The sequence below is a fragment of the Stegodyphus dumicola genome, chromosome 7, assembly GCF_044657685.1.
Source record: "Stegodyphus dumicola isolate Sdum_Otavi_A_Nest chromosome 7, ASM4465768v1".
Taxonomy (NCBI): Eukaryota; Metazoa; Arthropoda; class Arachnida; order Araneae; family Eresidae; genus Stegodyphus; species Stegodyphus dumicola.
Window position 1 is genome coordinate 140,932,229 of NC_140774.1, and position 24,286 is coordinate 140,956,514.

Genomic DNA, 24,286 nt, shown 5'->3' on the forward strand with positions numbered 1-24,286 from the left:
AACTCAACAACGGCGACCTGAACCTACAATGAATGTCAAATTCTTTGAGTATTGACTCCGTAGGGTGATTTTCCGAAATCTTTTAATTTCTTAGAAATTTCTTCGAAATCTTATAAATCTTAATAACTTCCTTTGGTTATGAATGTGAACTTCGCAAAATTTCTTCAAGATCGTGATAAATCGTAATCTTTCTCTAAATTACGCGCACACAAACAAACAAACGGACACTCTTCTTTCTATATATAGAGGAAGATGATTTTAATGAAATCTGTTAGTGTAATTTTTTATATAGAAATTAATAACAATTTAAATGAACTTTTGCTTACTGCTTTTAAATTTCTTAATTTGTTAAATTATAACAGAATAAATTTGAATGAAAAAAATGAAATATCCCCACTTTGTTGAACGACAACTTACTGATGCTTGGAAGATAATATTTTAATTCGGATAGAGGCAACACATATTTCTCTTAAATCCCTGAATGTTTATTAAATTCGTTTAACGTTTTGGCGAGTGGTAACACACTTCTTTTAAATTGCCGAGTATTTTGATTAATTTTGTAACAGAAATATCTTGCACTTTGCAAAGTGGCAACGCAAAGCTTTTATATCCCTGAGTTTTCAACCAAAAGTTCGATAAATTAGCGTAAAATATATGTATGCTAGTAAATCCCGATTCTTCAATGAATCAAATAATACTTTAAATGAAAATCACCAGCAAACGTACCTGTGTCGTGTAAAACGTCCAATCCTTGTTTTCAGTCCCCTAATGATTTGTCTCGAATGCCTTTACTGATAACTGATACTAATGCTAACCCTAACTAATGCTTAACCTTTTCGCGACGGCGCACCTTTGTTTAAGATGCTCGTGCGGGACGAAAGAGAATCGAAGGTAGTCACCGTACAGGACGGAGGTTTTGCATCGCTAAGCCTAATTTTAAAACAAAAATGAGAAAAACAAAAGTTTCGCTTCTAGCATCGTAATTTTTGGTATCATTTTAGATTATTACTTGAGCTCTTATATATGTTAAAATTAGCCCTTAAAACATTTTTTCTTTATTTTACACGAAAATAGACTTAACCCCTTCGCGCCGACTGTCACGTATACGTGCCAGCAACGAACGCACTTATCTACCGGCCGACACGCAGGCGTGCCAGAGAAAAGTTGCGTTTTCTACCGAATGTCACGTATTTGTGCCAGTACCTTGGAACGTTTTTCAAACTATAATTTATGCCACAAGATGGCACTGTATGTCCATATGGTTTCAGATACATGTACATTAGACATTCTACTCGAAATGAGAGAAGCATGACTCACGTACACGTGTTTTTTATTATATAAACAAACGGGGAACTAAATGTTTCCGAATGGCGTGATTTATGACGTCTCCTTAAATTGCACTTTATTCGTACGTGGTAGTTGTTTATTGTAAGTAGAAGTTTTATATGCGCTAAAGCGTCGAGTATTTCGGTTTACAGTTCAGTTTTTAGAAAATAATTAGATCTTGTTAGACGTGAATTCTTTCTGTTTTTACCGTTTCAATGTCGAAGCGTCGAAAATGTTTAACAGAGCATGAAATAGCAGAAATGATGCAAAATATTTCAGATATTGATTCTGAAATTCTGATATTCTGATATTGATTCTGAAAGATTAACTGAAAGACATTTTCCAAAACTTTGTTCAGAAGAGACTGATAAGAAAATGAGACGACGGTGCTTCCTTTGTTCACATTCCCGGAAAAATCCTCCAAAACGGCAAATGAGTTATTACGAGTTCAAGGAATGTAACGTAGGACTGTGTGTAGATCCCTGTTTTAAAATTTTTCATACGAAATGAGAATTTTAAGTAATATATTTAGTTTTCAGATATATAATGTTAAAAGTAATAAAATGGTGAGTAATTAAAATAAAATGTGTAAAATATGCATTTAAACAAGAAATAAGGTAATAATATATATATATAAATTTCTATAAAGCATAAGCCGTTTAAATACTCTATAGAGCATTATTAAACAATGCGTTGATACTTCGGAAATTTCATGGATTTAGGCGTATTAGTAAAAAAGCCCTCGGCCCTGGAGAGACGCTCGGGGAAGACACTGCCGGCCTCCGCGATAAGCGCGCGTTTTCGCTACCCGGCTCGAAGGGGTTAAAAAATTGCTTATCTTCTAAAATAATTTTCGGAAGCGCTATTCAAATTATTCCAAAGTTTTAATTGATAAAATCCATCAATACACTTTAAAATTAATAAAAAGAACACAATAAACTTTTTAATTGACAGTACTAAATTTACTTTTGAAAAGCACGTATTTGTCCTATGAAATGATTGTTAATAAGAACGTCTCGCATGTGTACCCATGGTGTAGTGGTTATCACATCCGCCTAACACGCGAAAGGTCCCAGGTTCGAAACCTGGTGGGTACAATCTCAACTTTTTATTTGACAATACTAAATTTATTTTTGAAAAGAAATATTTATACTATGAAATGATTGTTAATAAGAACATCTCGCATGTGTACCCATGGTGTAGTGGTTATCACATCCGCCTAACACGCGGAAGGTCCCAGGTTCGAAACCTGGTGGGTACAGCCCTAAGTTTCTAAATGACAGTGCTAATTTTTCTTTTGAAAAACAAGTATTTATATTTTGAACTGATTGTGTACAATAGAGCATTAATTTAATTTATAGAAAGCAAGTGTTTATATTTTTAACTGACTGGGGATACATCTAACACGTGCACTCATGATGTAGTGGTTATCACATCCGCTTAACACACGGAAAGTCCCATGTTCGGAATGTGGTGGGTGCAACTCTAATTTTTTTTTAATAATTTTTAGAGATTTTCGCGCACAAGCCGTTATCATTTAAACTCACCGTAGATATGAAGTTAATAAACTTATATAAAGAAATGACTTCGAAATTTGAAAATGCACTTACGTTTATATAAAATTTCAGATTTACCTCTTTTAATGCGAGTTTGAACTAATGAAATTAGTTTTATTGTCCTTTCCGTTAACCGCCGATATCCGGTTTCATCGATATTCTAGCTAGAATTTGTTATAAGATAGATCTGAGAAGTATATAATTTTTTAAGCTGCTTGCATATCGCCAGTCAACAGTAACTGAAGAAGCCTAAACGACAAGTGTGCTGTCAGTCATCAGTCACCGAAGCTATCCGAACTGTCAGCCGTCGGTGACTGACTTCACACTTGACGTGTTAATATCGTAAATAATAAAGACTGGCCCAATTGCATATAAAAATACCAGATAAGCGTGTAGAAATTAATCGAGGTAATATTTTAAAATCGATAAGTTAGAGGATTTTAAGAAGCATTTAAGCAATTTTTGTGCCAAAACTCGCAAATGAATTTCGGAAAAAAATTCTATTAAACTACCACAACTTTTTTTTTTTTTCAAAAAATTATCTCTTATCAAATAAATTTTTGTGAAGTTTTTAAAAACTTACTTTAGGGACCAAGTTCTTAAACACTGAAAATAAATTAATTTGTTTAATTTTTCACATCCATGGGCAAATACCGCATTGAATAAAATATTAATAACTGAAAATTCCTGTAATATACAGATACACATGATAATAATGTTCGTAATAATTAATGTTACATACAATCTGAAGTACCCGACGTTGCTTGTGGTTTACGCAGAGTGAAAAGGCTTCATTTATGGGAATGGGGATAGTTTTTCGAGATTTCACGTAAACAGCAATGTTCTGGTTCAAGATGAATTCTATAAAATTTTACCAGGCTTCAACTGTATTGTTGTAGAACTAACTGCACGGCTCCCTGTAATGGTTTTAGTAAGAACTGATACTTGCTTTGTTATCGGTTATGTCGTTTTAGTCCAAAGGGGCAATTTGTTCCCCAGAAGGACAAAGGGTTTTGTTTAGTCCAAAGGGGCAATTTGTTCCCAGAGAATTTTGTTTTGGGATTTTCGTTGGTTCATTGAAAATGTCGGTTCACTTTTCAAATTATTGCCACCAAATATTAGAGTCCTTAATTATATTTAAAGAAATTACATGATGAAGAATCTGCATGAATGTATATATGATTGCATTGTGCTAAGGCAACGGTAGTTAGAGCCATTAAATTTTGAATATCGTACGTTTCCACCTGAATATGGCATCTGAAAGCCCAAATTTGGAATCTGTTTTTTATCGATTTCATATTTTGTAACACTTTAACGAATTTTTGATTAACAAACTCAACGATTTCAAAGCGAGCAATGGCAGCACTGTATGGGGGGGGGGAATTTCCTGCGCACGAGACTGTGTAGTGGAAATTCTAAAGATATGCTCATTTTAAAATTATTTTGCGTTATTGTTGTTGAACTGAATTTTATGGTTTTAGTGAGAAGAATATGATATTTAATATATTAAGGTAATACAGAAATCGTTAAAAACGCCCCTTTGGCGTACAGAATTTTCCTTAATTCTGTATTTTTTTTTTTTAATTTCTCCCTCCTCCGGAAATGAGCTTTCCGAAAATCTTCGTCCATCTCTACCACTTTCTTCTCCGTTTCTGAAAGATTCGTAAAAAAAGGGATTTTAGAGAAGCCCTTTAATCTTCTACAAAAATCTTCTACAGTCTACACTGTTCTCATCAGGAAAAACATAAGAACATGGCGCCATCTACCAGTGTTAGTAAGAACTAAAAAAGGGAACGCAAGTTTGATGTGACTGTTGAGGTTAGTAATGCGATTTCAAATTTGAAACTATGTAGAAAGCATTAATTTTTATATTCGTTAAAAAATTAAAAATTTTTCACTTAGCATTATGATTTTCACTGATAGCGAAAACTCAACAACGGCGACCTGAACCTACAATGAATGTCAAATTCTTTGAGTATTGACTCCGTAGGGTGATTTTCCGAAATCTTTTAATTTCTTAGAAATTTCTTCGAAATCTTATAAATCTTAATAACTTCCTTTGGTTATGAATGTGAACTTCGCAAAATTTCTTCAAGATCGTGATAAATCGTAATCTTTCTCTAAATTACGCGCACACAAACAAACAAACGGACACTCTTCTTTCTATATATAGAGGAAGATGATTTTAATGAAATCTGTTAGTGTAATTTTTTATATAGAAATTAATAACAATTTAAATGAACTTTTGCTTACTGCTTTTAAATTTCTTAATTTGTTAAATTATAACAGAATAAATTTGAATGAAAAAAATGAAATATCCCCACTTTGTTGAACGACAACTTACTGATGCTTGGAAGATAATATTTTAATTCGGATAGAGGCAACACATATTTCTCTTAAATCCCTGAATGTTTATTAAATTCGTTTAACGTTTTGGCGAGTGGTAACACACTTCTTTTAAATTGCCGAGTATTTTGATTAATTTTGTAACAGAAATATCTTGCACTTTGCAAAGTGGCAACGCAAAGCTTTTATATCCCTGAGTTTTCAACCAAAAGTTCGATAAATTAGCGTAAAATATATGTATGCTAGTAAATCCCGATTCTTCAATGAATCAAATAATACTTTAAATGAAAATCACCAGCAAACGTACCTGTGTCGTGTAAAACGTCCAATCCTTGTTTTCAGTCCCCTAATGATTTGTCTCGAATGCCTTTACTGATAACTGATACTAATGCTAACCCTAACTAATGCTTAACCTTTTCGCGACGGCGCACCTTTGTTTAAGATGCTCGTGCGGGACGAAAGAGAATCGAAGGTAGTCACCGTACAGGACGGAGGTTTTGCATCGCTAAGCCTAATTTTAAAACAAAAATGAGAAAAACAAAAGTTTCGCTTCTAGCATCGTAATTTTTGGTATCATTTTAGATTATTACTTGAGCTCTTATATATGTTAAAATTAGCCCTTAAAACATTTTTTCTTTATTTTACACGAAAATAGACTTAACCCCTTCGCGCCGACTGTCACGTATACGTGCCAGCAACGAACGCACTTATCTACCGGCCGACACGCAGGCGTGCCAGAGAAAAGTTGCGTTTTCTACCGAATGTCACGTATTTGTGCCAGTACCTTGGAACGTTTTTCAAACTATAATTTATGCCACAAGATGGCACTGTATGTCCATATGGTTTCAGATACATGTACATTAGACATTCTACTCGAAATGAGAGAAGCATGACTCACGTACACGTGTTTTTTATTATATAAACAAACGGGGAACTAAATGTTTCCGAATGGCGTGATTTATGACGTCTCCTTAAATTGCACTTTATTCGTACGTGGTAGTTGTTTATTGTAAGTAGAAGTTTTATATGCGCTAAAGCGTCGAGTATTTCGGTTTACAGTTCAGTTTTTAGAAAATAATTAGATCTTGTTAGACGTGAATTCTTTCTGTTTTTACCGTTTCAATGTCGAAGCGTCGAAAATGTTTAACAGAGCATGAAATAGCAGAAATGATGCAAAATATTTCAGATATTGATTCTGAAATTCTGATATTCTGATATTGATTCTGAAAGATTAACTGAAAGACATTTTCCAAAACTTTGTTCAGAAGAGACTGATAAGAAAATGAGACGACGGTGCTTCCTTTGTTCACATTCCCGGAAAAATCCTCCAAAACGGCAAATGAGTTATTACGAGTTCAAGGAATGTAACGTAGGACTGTGTGTAGATCCCTGTTTTAAAATTTTTCATACGAAATGAGAATTTTAAGTAATATATTTAGTTTTCAGATATATAATGTTAAAAGTAATAAAATGGTGAGTAATTAAAATAAAATGTGTAAAATATGCATTTAAACAAGAAATAAGGTAATAATATATATATATAAATTTCTATAAAGCATAAGCCGTTTAAATACTCTATAGAGCATTATTAAACAATGCGTTGATACTTCGGAAATTTCATGGATTTAGGCTTATTAGTAAAAAAGCCCTCGGCCCTGGAGAGACGCTCGGGGAAGACACTGCCGGCCTCCGCCATAAGCGCGCGTTTTCGCTACCCGGCTCGAAGGGGTTAAAAAATTGCTTATCTTCTAAAATAATTTTCGGAAGCGCTATTCAAATTATTCCAAAGTTTTAATTGATAAAATCCATCAATACACTTTAAAATTAATAAAAAGAACACAATAAACTTTTTAATTGACAGTACTAAATTTACTTTTGAAAAGCACGTATTTGTCCTATGAAATGATTGTTAATAAGAACGTCTCGCATGTGTACCCATGGTGTAGTGGTTATCACATCCGCCTAACACGCGGAAGGTCCCAGGTTCGAAACCTGGTGGGTACAATCTCAACTTTTTATTTGACAATACTAAATTTATTTTTGAAAAGAAATATTTATACTATGAAATGATTGTTAATAAGAACATCTCGCATGTGTACCCATGGTGTAGTGGTTATCACATCCGCCTAACACGCGGAAGGTCCCAGGTTCGAAACCTGGTGGGTACAGCCCTAAGTTTCTAAATGACAGTGCTAATTTTTCTTTTGAAAAACAAGTATTTATATTTTGAACTGATTGTGTACAATAGAGCATTAATTTAATTTATAGAAAGCAAGTGTTTATATTTTTAACTGACTGGGGATACATCTAACACGTGCACTCATGATGTAGTGGTTATCACATCCGCTTAACACACGGAAAGTCCCATGTTCGGAATGTGGTGGGTGCAACTCTAATTTTTTTTTAATAATTTTTAGAGATTTTCGCGCACAAGCCGTTATCATTTAAACTCACCGTAGATATGAAGTTAATAAACTTATATAAAGAAATGACTTCGAAATTTGAAAATGCACTTACGTTTATATAAAATTTCAGATTTACCTCTTTTAATGCGAGTTTGAACTAATGAAATTAGTTTTATTGTCCTTTCCGTTAACCGCCGATATCCGGTTTCATCGATATTCTAGCTAGAATTTGTTATAAGATAGATCTGAGAAGTATATAATTTTTTAAGCTGCTTGCATATCGCCAGTCAACAGTAACTGAAGAAGCCTAAACGACAAGTGTGCTGTCAGTCATCAGTCACCGAAGCTATCCGAACTGTCAGCCGTCGGTGACTGACTTCACACTTGACGTGTTAATATCGTAAATAATAAAGACTGGCCCAATTGCATATAAAAATACCAGATAAGCGTGTAGAAATTAATCGAGGTAATATTTTAAAATCGATAAGTTAGAGGATTTTAAGAAGCATTTAAGCAATTTTTGTGCCAAAACTCGCAAATGAATTTCGGAAAAAAATTCTATTAAACTACCACAACTTTTTTTTTTTTCAAAAAATTATCTCTTATCAAATAAATTTTTGTGAAGTTTTTAAAAACTTACTTTAGGGACCAAGTTCTTAAACACTGAAAATAAATTAATTTGTTTAATTTTTCACATCCATGGGCAAATACCGCATTGAATAAAATATTAATAACTGAAAATTCCTGTAATATACAGATACACATGATAATAATGTTCGTAATAATTAATGTTACATACAATCTGAAGTACCCGACGTTGCTTGTGGTTTACGCAGAGTGAAAAGGCTTCATTTATGGGAATGGGGATAGTTTTTCGAGATTTCACGTAAACAGCAATGTTCTGGTTCAAGATGAATTCTATAAAATTTTACCAGGCTTCAACTGTATTGTTGTAGAACTAACTGCACGGCTCCCTGTAATGGTTTTAGTAAGAACTGATACTTGCTTTGTTATCGGTTATGTCGTTTTAGTCCAAAGGGGCAATTTGTTCCCCAGAAGGACAAAGGGTTTTGTTTAGTCCAAAGGGGCAATTTGTTCCCAGAGAATTTTGTTTTGGGATTTTCGTTGGTTCATTGAAAATGTCGGTTCACTTTTCAAATTATTGCCACCAAATATTAGAGTCCTTAATATTATTTAAAGAAATTACATGATGAAGAATCTGCATGAATGTATATATGATTGCATTGTGCTAAGGCAACGGTAGTTAGAGCCATTAAATTTTGAATATCGTACGTTTCCACCTGAATATGGCATCTGAAAGCCCAAATTTGGAATCTGTTTTTTATCGATTTCATATTTTGTAACACTTTAACGAATTTTTGATTAACAAACTCAACGATTTCAAAGCGAGCAATGGCAGCACTGTATGGGGGGGGGGGAAATTTCCTGCGCACGAGACTGTGTAGTGGAAATTCTAAAGATATGCTCATTTTAAAATTATTTTGCGTTATTGTTGTTGAACTGAATTTTATGGTTTTAGTGAGAAGAATATGATATTTAATATATTAAGGTAATACAGAAATCGTTAAAAACGCCCCTTTGGCGTACAGAATTTTCCTTAATTCTGTATTTTTTTTTTTTAATTTCTCCCTCCTCCGGAAATGAGCTTTCCGAAAATCTTCGTCCATCTCTACCACTTTCTTCTCCGTTTCTGAAAGATTCGTAAAAAAAGGGATTTTAGAGAAGCCCTTTAATCTTCTACAAAAATCTTCTACAGTCTACACTGTTCTCATCAGGAAAAACATAAGAACATGGCGCCATCTACCAGTGTTAGTAAGAACTAAAAAAGGGAACGCAAGTTTGATGTGACTGTTGAGGTTAGTGATGCGATTTCAAATTTGAAATTATGTAGAAAGCATTAATTTTTATATTCGTTAAAAAATTAAAAATTTTTCACTTAGCATTATGATTTTCACTGATAGCGAAAACTCAACAACGGCGACCTGAACCTACAATGAATGTCAAATTCTTTGAGTATTGACTCCGTAGGGTGATTTTCCGAAATCTTTTAATTTCTTAGAAATTTCATCGAAATCTTATAAATCTTAATAACTTCCTTTGGTTATGAATGTGAACTTCGCAAAATTTCTTCAAGATCGTGATAAATCGTAATCTTTCTCTAAATTACGCGCACACAAACAAACAAACCGACACTCTTCTTTCTATATATAGAGGAAGATGATTTTAATGAAATCTGTTAGTGTAATTTTTTATATAGAAATTAATAACAATTTAAATGAACTTTTGCTTACTGCTTTTAAATTTCTTAATTTGTTAAATTATAACAGAATAAATTTGAATGAAAAAAATGAAATATCCCCACTTTGTTGAACGACAACTTACTGATGCTTGGAAGATAATATTTTAATTCGGATAGAGGCAACACATATTTCTCTTAAATCCCTGAATGTTTATTAAATTCGTTTAACGTTTTGGCGAGTGGTAACACACTTCTTTTAAATTGCCGAGTATTTTGATTAATTTTGTAACAGAAATATCTTGCACTTTGCAAAGTGGCAACGCAAAGCTTTTATATCCCTGAGTTTTGAACCAAAAGTTCGATAAATTAGCGTAAAATATATGTATGCTAGTAAATCCCGATTCTTCAATGAATCAAATAATACTTTAAATGAAAATCACCAGCAAACGTACCTGTGTCGTGTAAAACGTCCAATCCTTGTTTTCAGTCCCCTAATGATTTGTCTCGAATGCCTTTACTGATAACTGATACTAATGCTAACCCTAACTAATGCTTAACCTTTTCGCGACGGTGCACCTTTGTTTAAGATGCTCGTGCGGGACGAAAGAGAATCGAAGGTAGTCACCGTACAGGACGGAGGTTTTGCATCGCTAAGCCTAATTTTAAAACAAAAATGAGAAAAACAAAAGTTTCGCTTCTAGCATCGTAATTTTTGGTATCATTTTAGATTATTACTTGAGCTCTTATATATGTTAAAATTAGCCCTTAAAACATTTTTTCTTTATTTTACACGAAAATAGACTTAACCCCTTCGCGCCGACTGTCACGTATACGTGCCAGCAACGAACGCACTTATCTACCGGCCGACACGCAGGCGTGCCAGAGAAAAGTTGCGTTTTCTACCGAATGTCACGTATTTGTGCCAGTACCTTGGAACGTTTTTCAAACTATAATTTATGCCACAAGATGGCACTGTATGTCCATATGGTTTCAGATACATGTACATTAGACATTCTACTCGAAATGAGAGAAGCATGACTCACGTACACGTGTTTTTTATTATATAAACAAACGGGGAACTAAATGTTTCCGAATGGCGTGATTTATGACGTCTCTTTAAATTGCACTTTATTCGCACGTGGTAGTTGTTTATTGTAAGTAGAAGTTTTATATGCGCTAAAGCGTCGAGTATTTCGGTTTACAGTTCAGTTTTTAGAAAATAATTAGATCTTGTTAGACGTGAATTCTTTCTGTTTTTACCGTTTCAATGTCGAAGCGTCGAAAATGTTTAACAGAGCATGAAATAGCAGAAATGATGCAAAATATTTCAGATATTGATTCTGAAATTCTGATATTCTGATATTGATTCTGGAAGATTAACTGAAAGACATTTTCCAAAACTTTGTTCAGAAGAGACTGATAAGAAAATGAGACGACGGTGCTTCGTTTGTTCACATTCCCGGAAAAATCCTCCAAAATGGCAAATGAGTTATTACGAGTTCAAGGAATGTAACGTAGGACTGTGTGTAGATCCCTGTTTTAAAATTTTTCATACGAAATGAGAATTTTAAGTAATATATTTAGTTTTCAGATATATAATGTTAAAAGTCATAAAATGGTGAGTAATTAAAATAAAATGTGTAAAATATGCATTTAAACAAGAAATAAGGTAATTAAAGTATATATATATATAAATATCTATAAAGCATAAGCCGTTTAAATACTCTATAGAGCATTGTTAAACAATGCGTTGATACTTCGGAAATTTCATGGATTTAGGCTTAGTAGTAAAAAAGCCCTCGGCCTTGGAGAGATGCTCGGGGAAGACACTGCCGGCCTCCGCGATAAGCGCGCGTTTTCGCTACCCGGCTCGAAGGGGTTAAAAAATTGCTTATCTTCTAAAATAATTTTCGGAAGCGCTATTCAAATTATTCCAAAGTTTTAATTGATAAAATCCATCAATACACTTTAAAATTAATAAAAAGAACACAATAAACTTTTTAATTGACAGTACTAAATTTACTTTTGAAAAGCACGTATTTGTCTTATGAAATGATTGTTAATAAGAACGTCTCGCATGTGTACCCATGGTGTAGTGGTTATCACATCCGCTTAACACGCGGAAGGTCTCAGGTTCGAAACCTGGTGGGTACAATCTCAACTTTTTATTTGACAATAATAAATTTATTTTTGAAAAGAAATATTTATACTATGAAATGATTGTTAATAAGAACATCTCGCATGTGTGCCCATGGTGTAGTGGTTATCACATCCGCCTAACACGCGGAATGTCCCAGGTTCGAAACCTGGTGGGTACAGCCCTAAGTTTCTAAATGACAGTGCTAATTTTTCTTTTGAAAAACAAGTATTTATATTTTGAACTGATTGTGTATAATAGAGCATTAATTTAATTTTTAGAAAGCAAGTGTTTATATTTTTAACTGGCTGGGGTTACATCTAACACGTGCACTCATGATGTAGTTGTTATCACATCCGCTTAACACACGGAAAGTCCCATGTTCGGAATGTGGTGGGTGCAACACTAATTTTTTTTAAATAATTTTTAGAGTGTTCCTCAGATTTTCGCGCACAAGCCGTTATCATTTAAACTCACCGTAGATATGAAGTTAATAAACTTATATAAAGAAATGACTTCGAAATTTGAAAATGCACTTACGTTTATATAAAATTTCAGATTTACCTCTTTTAATGCGAGTTTGAACTAATGAAATTAGTTTTATTGTCCTTTCCGTTAACCGCCGATATCCGGTTTCATCGATATTCTAGCTAGAATTTGTTATAAGATAGATCTGAGAAGTATATAATTTTTTAAGCTGCTTGCATATCGCCAGTCAACAGTAACTGAAGAAGCCTAAACGACAAGTGTGCTGTCAGTCATCAGTCACCGAAGCTATCCGAACTGTCAGCCATCGGTGACTGACTTCACACTTGACGTGTTAATATCGTAAATAATAAAGACTGGCCCAATTGCATATAAAAATACCAGATAAGCGTGTAGAAATTAATCGAGGTAATATTTTAAAATCGATAAGTTAGAGGATTTTAAGAAGCATTTAAGCAATTTTTGTGCCAAAACTCCCAAATGAATTTCGGAAAAAAATTCTATTAAACTACCACAACTTTTTTTTTTTTAAAAAAAATTATCTCTTATCAAATAAATTTTTGTGAAGTTTTTAAAAACTTACTTTAGGGACCAAGTTCTTAAACACTGAAAATAAATTAATTTGTTTAATTTTTCACATCCATGGGCAAATACCGCATTGAATAAAATATTAATAACTGAAAATTCCTGTAATATACAGATACACATGATAATAATGTTCGTAATAATTAATGTTACATACAATCTGAAGTACCCGACGTTGCTTGTGGTTTACGCAGAGTGAAAAGGCTTCATTTATGGGAATGGGGAAAGTTTTTCGAGATTTCACGTAAACAGCAATGTTCTGGTTCAAGATGAATTCTATAAAATTTTACCAGGCTTCAACTGTATTGTTGTAGAACTAACTGCACGGCTCCCTGTAATGGTTTTAGTAAGAACTGATACTTGCTTTGTTATCGGTTATGTCGTTTTAGTCCAAAGGGGCAATTTGTTCCCCAGAAGGACTCTTAATTTTGTTTTGGGATTTTCGTTGGTTCATTGAAAATGTCGGTTCACTTTTCAAATTATTGCCACCAAATATTAGAGTCCTTAATTATATTTAAAGAAATTACATGATGAAGAATCTGCATGAATGTATATATGATTGCATTGTGCTAAGGCAACGGTAGTTAGAGCCATTAAATTTTGAATATCGTACGTTTCCACCTGAATATGGCATCTGAAAGCCCAAATTTGGAATCTGTTTTTTATCGATTTCATATTTTGTAACACTTTAACGAATTTTTGATTAAGAAACTCAACGATTTCAAAGCGAGCAATGGCAGCACTGTATGGGGGGGGGGAATTTCCTGCGCACGAGACTGTGTAGTGGAAATTCTAAAGATATGCTCATTTTAAAATTATTTTGCGTTATTGTTGTTGAACTGAATTTTATGGTTTTAGTGAGAAGAATATGATATTTAATATATTAAGGTAATACAGAAATCGTTAAAAACGCCCCTTTGGCGTACAGAATTTTCCTTAATTCTGTATTTTTTTTTTTTAATTTCTCCCTCCTCCGGAAATGAGCTTTCCGAAAATCTTCGTCCATCTCTACCACTTTCTTCTCCGTTTCTGAAAGATTCGTAAAAAAAGGGATTTTAGAGAAGCCCTTTAATCTTCTACAAAAATCTTCTACAGTCTACACTGTTCTCATCAGGAAAAACATAAGAACATGGCGCCATCTACCAGTGTTAGTAAGAACTAAAAAAGGGAACGCAAGTTTGATGTGACTGTTGAGGTTAGTAATGCGATTTCAAATTTGAAACTATGTAGAAAGCATTAATTTTTATATTCGTTAAAAAATTAAAAATTTTTCACTTAGCATTATGATTTTCACTGATAGCGAAAACTCAACAACGGCGACCTGAACCTACAATGAATGTCAAATTCTTTGAGTATTGACTCCGTAGGGTGATTTTCCGAAATCTTTTAATTTCTTAGAAATTTCTTCGAAATCTTATAAATCTTAATAACTTCCTTTGGTTATGAATGTGAACTTCGCAAAATTTCTTCAAGATCGTGATAAATCGTAATCTTTCTCTAAATTACGCGCACACAAACAAACAAACGGACACTCTTCTTTCTATATATAGAGGAAGATGATTTTAATGAAATCTGTTAGTGTAATTTTTTATATAGAAATTAATAACAATTTAAATGAACTTTTGCTTACTGCTTTTAAATTTCTTAATTTGTTAAATTATAACAGAATAAATTTGAATGAAAAAAATGAAATATCCCCACTTTGTTGAACGACAACTTACTGATGCTTGGAAGATAATATTTTAATTCGGATAGAGGCAACACATATTTCTCTTAAATCCCTGAATGTTTATTAAATTCGTTTAACGTTTTGGCGAGTGGTAACACACTTCTTTTAAATTGCCGAGTATTTTGATTAATTTTGTAACAGAAATATCTTGCACTTTGCAAAGTGGCAACGCAAAGCTTTTATATCCCTGAGTTTTCAACCAAAAGTTCGATAAATTAGCGTAAAATATATGTATGCTAGTAAATCCCGATTCTTCAATGAATCAAATAATACTTTAAATGAAAATCACCAGCAAACGTACCTGTGTCGTGTAAAACGTCCAATCCTTGTTTTCAGTCCCCTAATGATTTGTCTCGAATGCCTTTACTGATAACTGATACTAATGCTAACCCTAACTAATGCTTAACCTTTTTGCGACGGCGCACCTTTGTTTAAGATGCTCGTGCGGGACGAAAGAGAATCGAAGGTAGTCACCGTACAGGACGGAGGTTTTGCATCGCTAAGCCTAATTTTAAAACAAAAATGAGAAAAACAAAAGTTTCGCTTCTAGCATCGTAATTTTTGGTATCATTTTAGATTATTACTTGAGCTCTTATATATGTTAAAATTAGCCCTTAAAACATTTTTTCTTTATTTTACACGAAAATAGACTTAACCCCTTCGCGCCGACTGTCACGTATACGTGCCAGCAACGAACGCACTTATCTACCGGCCGACACGCAGGCGTGCCAGAGAAAAGTTGCGTTTTCTACCGAATGTCACGTATTTGTGCCAGTACCTTGGAACGTTTTTCAAACTATAATTTATGCCACAAGATGGCACTGTATGTCCATATGGTTTCAGATACATGTACATTAGACATTCTACTCGAAATGAGAGAAGCATGACTCACGTACACGTGTTTTTTATTATATAAACAAACGGGGAACTAAATGTTTCCGAATGGCGTGATTTATGACGTCTCTTTAAATTGCACTTTATTCGCACGTGGTAGTTGTTTATTGTAAGTAGAAGTTTTATATGCGCTAAAGCGTCGAGTATTTCGGTTTACAGTTCAGTTTTTAGAAAATAATTAGATCTTGTTAGACGTGAATTCTTTCTGTTTTTACCGTTTCAATGTCGAAGCGTCGAAAATGTTTAACAGAGCATGAAATAGCAGAAATGATGCAAAATATTTCAGATATTGATTCTGAAATTCTGATATTCTGATATTGATTCTGGAAGATTAACTGAAAGACATTTTCCAAAACTTTGTTCAGAAGAGACTGATAAGAAAATGAGACGACGGTGCTTCGTTTGTTCACATTCCCGGAAAAATCCTCCAAAATGGCAAATGAGTTATTACGAGTTCAAGGAATGTAACGTAGGACTGTGTGTAGATCCCTGTTTTAAAATTTTTCATACGAAATGAGAATTTTAAGTAATATATTTAGTTTTCAGATATATAATGTTAAAAGTCATAAAATGGTGAGTAATTAAAATAAAATGTGTAAAATATGCATTTAAACAAGAAATAAGGTAATTAAAGTATATATATATATAAATATCTATAAAGCATAAGCCGTTTAAATACTCTATAGAGCATTGTTAAACAATGCGTTGATACTTCGGAAATTTCATGGATTTAGGCTTAGTAGTAAAAAAGCCCTCGGCCTTGGAGAGATGCTCGGGGAAGACACTGCCGGCCTCCGCGATAAGCGCGCGTTTTCGCTACCCGGCTCGAAGGGGTTAAAAAATTGCTTATCTTCTAAAATAATTTTCGGAAGCGCTATTCAAATTATTCCAAAGTTTTAATTGATAAAATCCATCAATACACTTTAAAATTAATAAAAAGAACACAATAAACTTTTTAATTGACAGTACTAAATTTACTTTTGAAAAGCACGTATTTGTCTTATGAAATGATTGTTAATAAGAACGTCTCGCATGTGTACCCATGGTGTAGTGGTTATCACATCCGCTTAACACGCGGAAGGTCTCAGGTTCGAAACCTGGTGGGTACAATCTCAACTTTTTATTTGACAATAATAAATTTATTTTTGAAAAGAAATATTTATACTATGAAATGATTGTTAATAAGAACATCTCGCATGTGTGCCCATGGTGTAGTGGTTATCACATCCGCCTAACACGCGGAAGGTCCCAGGTTCGAAACCTGGTGGGTACAGCCCTAAGTTTCTAAATGACAGTGCTAATTTTTCTTTTGAAAAACAAGTATTTATATTTTGAACTGATTGTGTATAATAGAGCATTAATTTAATTTTTAGAAAGCAAGTGTTTATATTTTTAACTGGCTGGGGTTACATCTAACACGTGCACTCATGATGTAGTTGTTATCACATCCGCTTAACACACGGAAAGTCCCATGTTCGGAATGTGGTGGGTGCAACACTAATTTTTTTTAAATAATTTTTAGAGTGTTCCTCAGATTTTCGCGCACAAGCCGTTATCATTTAAACTCACCGTAGATATGAAGTTAATAAACTTATATAAAGAAATGACTTCGAAATTTGAAAATGCACTTACGTTTATATAAAATTTCAGATTTACCTCTTTTAAGCTCGAAATTAGTTTTATTGTCCTTTCCGTTAACCGCCGATATCCGGTTTCATCGATATTCTAGCTAGAATTTGTTATAAGATAGATCTGAGAAGTATATAATTTTTTAAGCTGCTTGCATATCGCCAGTCAACAGTAACTGAAGAAGCCTAAACGACAAGTGTGCTGTCAGTCATCAGTCACCGAAGCTATCCGAACTGTCAGCCATCGGTGACTGACTTCACACTTGACGTGTTAATATCGTAAATAATAAAGACTGGCCCAATTGCATATAAAAATACCAGATAAGCGTGTAGAAATTAATCGAGGTAATATTTTAAAATCGATAAGTTAGAGGATTTTAAGAAGCATTTAAGCAATTTTTGTGCCAAAACTCGCAAATGAATTTCGGAAAAAAATTCTATTAAACTACCACAACTTTTTTTTTTTTAAAAAAAATTATCTCTTATCAAATAAATTTTTGTGAAGTTTTTAAAAACTTACTTTAGGGACCAAGTTCTTAAACACTGAAAATAAATTAATTTGTTTAATTTTTCACATCCATGGGCAAATACCGCATTGAATAAAATATTAATAACTGAAAATTCCTGTAATATACAGATACACATGATAATAATGTTCGTAATAATTAATGTTACATACAATCTGAAGTACCCGACGTTGCTTGTGGTTTACGCAGAGTGAAAAGGCTTCATTTATGGGAATGGGGAAAGTTTTTCGAGATTTCACGTAAACAGCAATGTTCTGGTTCAAGATGAATTCTATAAAATTTTACCAGGCTTCAACTGTATTGTTGTAGAACTAACTGCACGGCTCCCTGTAATGGTTTTAGTAAGAACTGATACTTGCTTTGTTATCGGTTATGTCGTTTTAGTCCAAAGGGGCAATTTGTTCCCCAGAAGGACTCTTAATTTTGTTTTGGGATTTTCGTTGGTTCATTGAAAATGTCGGTTCACTTTTCAAATTATTGCCACCAAATATTAGAGTCCTTAATTATATTTAAAGAAATTACATGATGAAGAATCTGCATGAATGTATATATGATTGCATTGTGCTAAGGCAACGGTAGTTAGAGCCATTAAATTTTCAATATCGTACGTTTCCACCTGAATATGGCATCTGAAAGCCCAAATTTGGAATCTGTTTTTTATCGATTTCATATTTTGTAACACTTTAACGAATTTTTGATTAACAAACTCAACGATTTCAAAGCGAGCAATGGCAGCACTGTATGGGGGGGGGGAATTTCCTGCGCACGAGACTGTGTAGTGGAAATTCTAAAGATATGCTCATTTTAAAATTATTTTGCGTTATTGTTGTTGAACTGAATTTTATGGTTTTAGTGAGAAGAATATGATATTTAATATATTAAGGTAATACAGAAATCGTTAAAAACGCCCCTTTGGCGTACAGAATTTTCCTTAATTCTGTATTTTTTTTTTTTAATTTCTCCCTCCTCCGGAAATGAGCTTTCCGAAAATCTTCGTCCATCTCTACCACTTTCTTCTCCGTTTCTGAAAGATTCGTAAAAAAAGGGATTTTAGAGAAGCCCTTTAATCTTCTACAAAAATCTTCTACAGTCTACACTGTTCTCATCAGGAAAAACATAAGAACATGGCGCCATCTACCAGTGTTAGTAAGAACTAAAAAAGGGAACGCAAGTTTGATGTGACTGTTGAGGTTAGTAATGCGATTTCAAATTTGAAACTATGTAGAAAGCATTAATTTTTATATTCGTTAAAAAATTAAAAATTTTTCACTTAGCATTATGATTTTCACTGATAGCGAAAACTCAACAACGGCGACCTGAACCTACAATGAATGTCAAATTCTTTGAGTATTGACTCCGTAGGGTGATTTTCCGAAATCTTTTAATTTCTTAGAAATTTCTTCGAAATCTTATAAATATTAATAACTTCCTTTGGTTATGAATGTGAACTTCGCAAAATTTCTTCAAGATCGTGATAAATCGTAATCTTTCTCTAAATTACGCGCACACAAACAAACAAACGGACACTCTTCTTTCTATATATAGAGGAAGATGATTTTAATGAAATCTGTTAGTGTAATTTTTTATATAGAAATTAATAACAATTTAAATGAACTTTTGCTTACTGCTTTTAAATTTCTTAATTTGTTAAATTATAACAGAATAAATTTGAATGAAAAAAATGAAATATCCCCACTTTGTTGAACGACAACTTACTGATGCTTGGAAGATAATATTTTAATTCGGATAGAGGCAACACATATTTCTCTTAAATCCCTGAATGTTTATTAAATTCGTTTAACGTTTTGGCGAGTGGTAACACACTTCTTTTAAATTGCCGAGTATTTTGATTAATTTTGTAACAGAAATATCTTGCACTTTGCAAAGTGGCAACGCAAAGCTTTTATATCCCTGAGTTTTCAACCAAAAGTTCGATAAATTAGCGTAAAATATATGTATGCTAGTAAATCCCGATTCTTCAATGAATCAAATAATACTTTAAATGAAAATCACCAGCAAACGTACCTGTGTCGTGTAAAACGTCCAATCCTTGTTTTCAGTCCCCTAATGATTTGTCTCGAATGCCTTTACTGATAACTGATACTAATGCTAACCCTAACTAATGCTTAACCTTTTCGCGACGGCGCACCTTTGTTTAAGATGCTCGTGCGGGACGAAAGAGAATCGAAGGTAGTCACCGTACAGGACGGAGGTTTTGCATCGCTAAGCCTAATTTTAAAACAAAAATGAGAAAAACAAAAGTTTCGCTTCTAGCATCGTAATTTTTGGTATCATTTTAGATTATTACTTGAGCTCTTATATATGTTAAAATTAGCCCTTAAAACATTTTTTCTTTATTTTACACGAAAATAGACTTAACCCCTTCGCGCCGACTGTCACGTATACGTGCCAGCAACGAACGCACTTATCTACCGGCCGACACGCAGGCGTGCCAGAGAAAAGTTGCGTTTTCTACCGAATGTCACGTATTTGTGCCAGTACCTTGGAACGTTTTTCAAACTATAATTTATGCCACAAGATGGCACTGTATGTCCATATGGTTTCAGATACATGTACATTAGACATTCTACTCGAAATGAGAGAAGCATGACTCACGTACACGTGTTTTTTATTATATAAACAAACGGGGAACTAAATGTTTCCGAATGGCGTGATTTATGACGTCTCTTTAAATTGCACTTTATTCGTACGTGGTAGTTGTTTATTGTAAGTAGAAGTTTTATATGCGCTAAAGCGTCGAGTATTTCGGTTTACAGTTCAGTTTTTAGAAAATAATTAGATCTTGTTAGACGTGAATTCTTTCTGTTTTTACCGTTTCAATGTCGAAGCGTCGAAAATGTTTAACAGAGCATGAAATAGCAGAAATGATGCAAAATATTTCAGATATTGATTCTGAAATTCTGATATTCTGATATTGATTCTGAAAGATTAACTGAAAGACATTTTCCAAAACTTTGTTCAGAAGAGACTGATAAGAAAATGAGACGACGGTGCTTCCTTTGTTCACATTCCCGGAAAAATCCTCCAAAACGGCAAATGAGTTATTACGAGTTCAAGGAATGTAACGTAGGACTGTGTGTAGATCCCTGTTTTAAAATTTTTCATACGAAATGAGAATTTTAAGTAATATATTTAGTTTTCAGATATATAATGTTAAAAGTAATAAAATGGTGAGTAATTAAAATAAAATGTGTAAAATATGCATTTAAACAAGAAATAAGGTAATTAAAGTATATATATATAAATTTCTATAAAGCATAAGCCGTTTAAATACTCTATAGAGCATTATTAAACAATGCGTTGATACTTCGGAAATTTCATGGATTTAGGCTTATTAGTAAAAAAGCCCTCGGCCCTGGAGAGACGCTCGGGGAAGACACTGCCGGCCTCCGCGATAAGCGCGCGTTTTCGCTACCCGGCTCGAAGGGGTTAAAAAATTGCTTATCTTCTAAAATAATTTTCGGAAGCGCTATTCAAATTATTCCAAAGTTTTAATTGATAAAATCCATCAATACACTTTAAAATTAATAAAAAGAACACAATAAACTTTTTAATTGACAGTACTAAATTTACTTTTGAAAAGCACGTATTTGTCCTATGAAATGATTGTTAATAAGAACGTCTCGCATGTGTACCCATGGTGTAGTGGTTATCACATCCGCCTAACACGCGGAAGGTCCCAGGTTCGAAACCTGGTGGGTACAATCTCAACTTTTTATTTGACAATACTAAATTTATTTTTGAAAAGAAATATTTATACTATGAAATGATTGTTAATAAGAACATCTCGCATGTGTACCCATGGTGTAGTGGTTATCACATCCGCCTAACACGCGGAAGGTCCCAGGTTCGAAACCTGGTGGGTACAGCCCTAAGTTTCTAAATGACAGTGCTAATTTTTCTTTTGAAAAACAAGTATTTATATTTTGAACTGATTGTGTACAATAGAGCATTAATTTAATTTATAGAAAGCAAGTGTTTATATTTTTAACTGACTGGGGATACATCTAACACGTGCACTCATGATGTAGTGGTTATCACATCCGCTTAACACACGGAAAGTCCCATGTTCGGAATGTGGTGGGTGCAACTCTAATTTTTTTTTAATAATTTTTAGAGTGTTCCTCAGATTTTCGCGCACAAGCCGTTATCATTTAAACTCACCGTAGATATGAAGTTAATAAACTTATATAAAGAAATGACTTCGAAATTTGAAAATGCACTTACGTTTATATAAAATTTCAGATTTACCTCTTTTAATGCGAGTTTGAACTAATGAAATTAGTTTTATTGTCCTTTCCGTTAACCGTCGATATCCGGTTTCATCGATATTCTAGCTAGAATTTGTTATAAGATAGATCTGAGAAGTATATAATTTTTTAAGCTGCTTGCATATCGCCAGTCAACAGTAACTGAAGAAGCCTAAACGACAAGTGTGCTGTCAGTCATCAGTCACCGAAGCTATCCGAACTGTCAGCCATCGGTGACTGACTTCACACTTGACGTGTTAATATCGTAAATAATAAAGACTGGCCCAATTGCATATAAAAATACCAGATAAGCGTGTAGAAATTAATCGAGGTAATATTTTAAAATCGATAAGTTAGAGGATTTTAAGAAGCATTTAAGCAATTTTTGTGCCAAAACTCGCAAATGAATTTCGGAAAAAAATTGTATTAAACTACCACAACTTTTTTTTTTTAAAAAAAATTATCTCTTATCAAATAAATTTTTGTGAAGTTTTTAAAAACTTACTTTAGGGACCAAGTTCTTAAACACTGAAAATAAATTAATTTGTTTAATTTTTCACATCCATGGGCAAATACCGCATTGAATAAAATATTAATAACTGAAAATTCCTGTAATATACAGATACACATGATAATAATGTTCGTAATAATTAATGTTACATACAATCTGAAGTACCCGACGTTGCTTGTGGTTTACGCAGAGTGAAAAGGCTTCATTTATGGGAATGGGGAAAGTTTTTCGAGATTTCACGTAAACAGCAATGTTCTGGTTCAAGATGAATTCTATAAAATTTTACCAGGCTTCAACTGTATTGTTGTAGAACTAACTGCACGGCTCCCTGTAATGGTTTTAGTAAGAACTGATACTTGCTTTGTTATCGGTTATGTCGTTTTAGTCCAAAGGGGCAATTTGTTCCCCAGAAGGACTCTTAATTTTGTTTTGGGATTTTCGTTGGTTCATTGAAAATGTCGGTTCACTTTTCAAATTATTGCCACCAAATATTAGAGTCCTTAATTATATTTAAAGAAATTACATGATGAAGAATCTGCATGAATGTATATATGATTGCATTGTGCTAAGGCAACGGTAGTTAGAGCCATTAAATTTTGAATATCGTACGTTTCCACCTGAATATGGCATCTGAAAGCCCAAATTTGGAATCTGTTTTTTATCGATTTCATATTTTGTAACACTTTAACGAATTTTTGATTAACAAACTCAACGATTTCAAAGCGAGCAATGGCAGCACTGTATGGGGGGGGGAAATTTCCTGCGCACGAGACTGTGTAGTGGAAATTCTAAAGATATGCTCATTTTAAAATTATTTTGCGTTATTGTTGTTGAACTGAATTTTATGGTTTTAGTGAGAAGAATATGATATTTAATATATTAAGGTAATACAGAAATCGTTAAAAACGCCCCTTTGGCGTACAGAATTTTCCTTAATTCTGTATTTTTTTTTTTTAATTTCTCCCTCCTCCGGAAATGAGCTTTCCGAAAATCTTCGTCCATCTCTACCACTTTCTTCTCCGTTTCTGAAAGATTCGTAAAAAAAGGGATTTTAGAGAAGCCCTTTAATCTTCTACAAAAATCTTCTACAGTCTACACTGTTCTCATCAGGAAAAACATAAGAACATGGCGCCATCTACCAGTGTTAGTAAGAACTAAAAAAGGGAACGCAAGTTTGATGTGACTGTTGAGGTTAGTAATCCGATTTCAAATTTGAAACTATGTAGAAAGCATTAATTTTTATATTCGTTAAAAAATTAAAAATTTTTCACTTAGCATTATGATTTTCACTGATAGCGAAAACTCAACAACGGCGACCTGAACCTACAATGAATGTCAAATTCTTTGAGTATTGACTCCGTAGGGTGATTTTCCGAAATCTTTTAATTTCTTAGAAATTTCTTCGAAATCTTATAAATCTTAATAACTTCCTTTGGTTATGAATGTGAACTTCGCAAAATTTCTTCAAGATCGTGATAAATCGTAATCTTTCTCTAAATTACGCGCACACAAACAAACAAACGGACACTCTTCTTTCTATATATAGAGGAAGATGATTTTAATGAAATCTGTTAGTGTAATTTTTTATATAGAAATTAATAACAATTTAAATGAACTTTTGCTTA

General features: G+C 33.3%; 10 non-coding genes across 10 annotated transcripts; all 10 read left to right on the plus strand.

Annotated features, from left to right (window-relative positions):
- Window positions 1–2,350: 2,350 nt before the first annotated feature.
- On the plus strand, window positions 2,351–2,423 carry TRNAV-AAC (transfer RNA valine (anticodon AAC)). The gene has a single exon. It is a non-coding gene; the product is annotated as a tRNA-Val (tRNA).
- A 91-nt stretch (window positions 2,424–2,514) lies between these two features.
- Window positions 2,515–2,587, plus strand: TRNAV-AAC (transfer RNA valine (anticodon AAC)). Its single transcript has one exon. It is a non-coding gene; the product is annotated as a tRNA-Val (tRNA).
- Window positions 2,588–7,159: 4,572 nt separating this feature from the next.
- TRNAV-AAC (transfer RNA valine (anticodon AAC)) lies at window positions 7,160–7,232 on the plus strand. Its single transcript has one exon. It is a non-coding gene; the product is annotated as a tRNA-Val (tRNA).
- A 91-nt stretch (window positions 7,233–7,323) lies between these two features.
- TRNAV-AAC (transfer RNA valine (anticodon AAC)) lies at window positions 7,324–7,396 on the plus strand. Its single transcript has one exon. It is a non-coding gene; the product is annotated as a tRNA-Val (tRNA).
- A 4,578-nt stretch (window positions 7,397–11,974) lies between these two features.
- Window positions 11,975–12,047, plus strand: TRNAV-AAC (transfer RNA valine (anticodon AAC)). Its single transcript has one exon. It is a non-coding gene; the product is annotated as a tRNA-Val (tRNA).
- A 91-nt stretch (window positions 12,048–12,138) lies between these two features.
- TRNAV-AAC (transfer RNA valine (anticodon AAC)) lies at window positions 12,139–12,211 on the plus strand. Its single transcript has one exon. It is a non-coding gene; the product is annotated as a tRNA-Val (tRNA).
- Window positions 12,212–16,760: 4,549 nt separating this feature from the next.
- Window positions 16,761–16,833, plus strand: TRNAV-AAC (transfer RNA valine (anticodon AAC)). Its single transcript has one exon. It is a non-coding gene; the product is annotated as a tRNA-Val (tRNA).
- Window positions 16,834–16,924: 91 nt separating this feature from the next.
- TRNAV-AAC (transfer RNA valine (anticodon AAC)) lies at window positions 16,925–16,997 on the plus strand. Its single transcript has one exon. It is a non-coding gene; the product is annotated as a tRNA-Val (tRNA).
- Window positions 16,998–21,531: 4,534 nt separating this feature from the next.
- TRNAV-AAC (transfer RNA valine (anticodon AAC)) lies at window positions 21,532–21,604 on the plus strand. The gene has a single exon. It is a non-coding gene; the product is annotated as a tRNA-Val (tRNA).
- Window positions 21,605–21,695: 91 nt separating this feature from the next.
- TRNAV-AAC (transfer RNA valine (anticodon AAC)) lies at window positions 21,696–21,768 on the plus strand. Its single transcript has one exon. It is a non-coding gene; the product is annotated as a tRNA-Val (tRNA).
- Window positions 21,769–24,286: the final 2,518 nt, after the last annotated feature.